General features: G+C 34.2%; 1 pseudogene; it reads right to left on the bottom strand.

Moving 5' to 3' along the window:
* Window positions 1–329: 329 nt before the first annotated feature.
* On the bottom strand, window positions 330–1427 carry LOC146897430 (uncharacterized; annotated as a pseudogene).
* Window positions 1428–3437: the final 2010 nt, after the last annotated feature.

The raw sequence follows: 3437 nt of genomic DNA, 5'->3' as shown, positions 1-3437 counted from the left end.
TTTGAATTCACTACAAAAACTTTGGGAGCTTTGGAGGTTTGTTCTAGCTTATGTGTTATAGATTTAATCTCTTGATGTAAACTATGACAAGTTTCACAACTTGCAAAATCCATCCAATTTGAATCATACTTGGATGAATTTGCTTTAGGTGGCTCAATGCAAGGAATTACAATCTTCTCATCTACTAGAGATGCATGTTCATCTTTTAAACATTCAAAATCATTTTTAAGTTGTGAAAGCCCGACTTCCAATTTTAGAATAATTTTATTTAAAGCAATTAATTTCTCAAAAGCCTTTATAGCCTCACCATGCATGTCTACTAGAGCTTGTCATAATTCCTCATAAGAAGGATTAGATTCGGATTCGGAGTCGGAATGAATTACATGATGCTTGTGACCCATGAGAGATAGGCTGACAATTTCACTGTTATCCGAATCACTTTGAGTGGATGAGTTATCGTTGTTCTCCTGTGCAGTATAGAATTTCCTTCCTTTTCTCTTTTCATTGAAGTCAAAGTTGGACTTTCTACGTACTTTGGTCAATTCAGGACATTCACTTTTCAAGTGGCCCGATTTTCCACATCCATAATAATATGGCACATTTTCTTCCTTCTTGAATTTAGCTCCTTTGAGAATAGCTCTCCTAAAGTTTATAAGATTTTTGTCACTATGGTTAAATCCATTTTTCTAAATGTATCTATGATACCGGATCACAAATAATTCCATCTCCTCATCCTCGATGAGGTCTTCATTGGTATCGTTATCCTCTTCCACTAAGTGTTTAGCCTTAGACGACAAGGCTTTGAACGCAATGGACTTCTTTTCCTTTTTATTGATATCTTTCTCACTGGCATTCAACCTTAAGATCTCGTGTTCATGATCTTTGAGCTTTCCAAAAAGAGTGGTGATTCCAAGAGTATTAAAGTTTTAAGATTCCTTTATTGCGGTGACTTTGGGCTGCCAATCTCTAGTCATGCATCTCAACACCTTGTTAGTGCAATCATGGTTTGATATTTATTTTCCTAAGTTTTGTAATTTGTTAACAATATGAGTGAACCTCATTTGCATGAAGGAGATGGTTTCACCATCCTCCATGTGAAGAAGTTTATATTGTTGTATGAGAGTATTAATTTTTGATTGCTTGACGTCTTCAGTACCCTCATAGAGAGTTTTCAAAGCGTCCCACATTGCCTTAGCGGTCTTATAATGTGAAACCGAGTGATACTCATTCACACCAAGGGCGGATATGAATATGTTTCTCGCCTTCAAATCATATTGGCCCTTTTTCTTATCATCATTGGTCCATTCGACCTTAGGCTTTTCTAGGATAACACCATCTTCGCCATCAACGTTAATTTACGGTTGAAACCGCCCATTAACAACGACATCCCAAACATCCATATCGACTAATTGAATATGAACACTCATACACTTTATCAAATAGTGAAGAGACCAGACTCTTGATGCCACTTGTTGGTCTATATGACGAACAAGAAGGTGCACTAGAGGGGGGTGAATAGTGTTTTTTGATTTTCAAAAGGTTTTACGAAAGCGTGGATTTATAAACTTATGACTTATTGGAATTATATGAAACAATGATAACAGATTTAAGACAATGATCAATAATTAAGATTCACAACTGAATTGAGAGGTTCAAATATTGAATCTTATTAAGCAAATAAAATATAAATATTCAAGCATACAAATTTCAAAACTAAACAATCTCAAAACAAACCTATTAATAATAAATCACACTATCAATTAATGAACACGAGGTAAATGAATCAGTGGTTTCAAACTTAATTAAACCTTGATTGTGATAAAGTTGAATTTGAAAGAATCTCAATTGAAGTAATTGAGATTAGGTTAAGTGAACAAAAGTAATCACAATCAAATAAAAATAGTTTCAAACATAGAAGGATAAGGAAGAGAAGAACACCGGGATTTATAATGGTTCTCCCTTTCGTCCTCGCTTCAGGGTACTTCCAATCTTTTTATTAGAAAACGTATCTATCAAGGACTTCCACTATTATTGAAAAATGTTTATAAATTGTTATGATTACAAAAGGTTCTCTCGATAACCCTAATCTTCAATCCTAAGCAACCACAACACCACCAATCTTCAAGAATTCTTGAAATTGGAAATTCTCTAAGTCTTCGAAACTCAAGCTCCCATGCAATTATTGGAATTCCTTCACCTTGAATTCTTTTTTGTTATGTCCGAAGCTGGATCCCCTTGAACTTGAGAAGTTAGAAAAACCCCCACAATTCCCCTTGATCCTCAATCAAGTTCCTTGAAAGAAACCAATGTACAACTCTTATCGCACTCTAGCAATCTATGAATCAAAATCTACAAAGAATCTTAAAAAAAGTGTTTAATATGAAGAACAAGTGGAGAGAGAGAGAGGTTTGGAGACTCTAGAATGTTATTTGCAATTGATTCAGTAAGTTGAGAAGTGTGTGAGTAAGAGTATATATAGGTGAGTAAGATAGGAGTAAGTTGGGCTCAAAATAACACTGAAAAAGGTTCTGATTTGAATCATTAAAGTCTTGAATCGATTCAACAGTGTAAAGTGTGGAATTCAGGTTGTCATGAATATTGATATGAATTAGACAATATATGATTTGAATCAAAGCATTCTAGATGACTATTCAAAGTGACCAGATGTAGATTGATACGAATCAAGGAACAGTGATACGATTAATTCAAGAAAAATACAAGACCAGAGAACTCAAATGATACGAATTAAACAATTTTGATTCAATCCAAGGGTACAGAAAAAGGAGTTTTGCCACAAAATGAGACTTGAGACAACTTGACACACAAGACACTTTGAAGAAACTTAAGATCATGGATGGCTAGGTGATTTAATATATATATTTACTATGAACATGTAAACAATAAATATCATCAACACATTTAATACCTAGTATAATCAAACATCATGAAAACAACTCTAACACCAAGGGCAGCTCCAGCTGCCTTATATAGGAAATTGTGATCCATTAATTCAGTAACAAACCTATGCGATGTGCAAGCTTTCTCTGTGTTATGCGCATGAGGCAATATCTTGTCCATAGATTTTCCTCTTTGCTTGCATGATGTGTAACCTCCTCATGCATGATGTGTAACTTACATGAGCTGGTTCGTTGATTTTCTCCATTCCTTGTCCCTTTTATCTTCACAATAACGTATGTAGTGGCTATATCCCTATAGATCTCTTAATACATATTGTAAAAAGTATATCATGACCATGAAGTTGTCTGGTTAGGGTGAATTCGATCTGATTGAAAGGTCTTCATTTCAATTCTACATTTTCATGATCATTTCTTTAACTTATTACATAACTTAACAAAAACATTAAAATACTTACCTAAATTGCTCAGAAATTGCACTAAAATATTGTCACGAAAGAATGTCATCAAGTTTGCACCTCT

This window comes from Medicago sativa, chromosome 8 (genome assembly GCF_051527215.1).
Source record: "Medicago sativa cultivar Bolivia chromosome 8, Bolivia_mono, whole genome shotgun sequence".
Lineage (NCBI taxonomy): Eukaryota > Viridiplantae > Streptophyta > Magnoliopsida > Fabales > Fabaceae > Medicago > Medicago sativa.
This window is presented reverse-complemented; position numbering and strand designations above follow the sequence as displayed.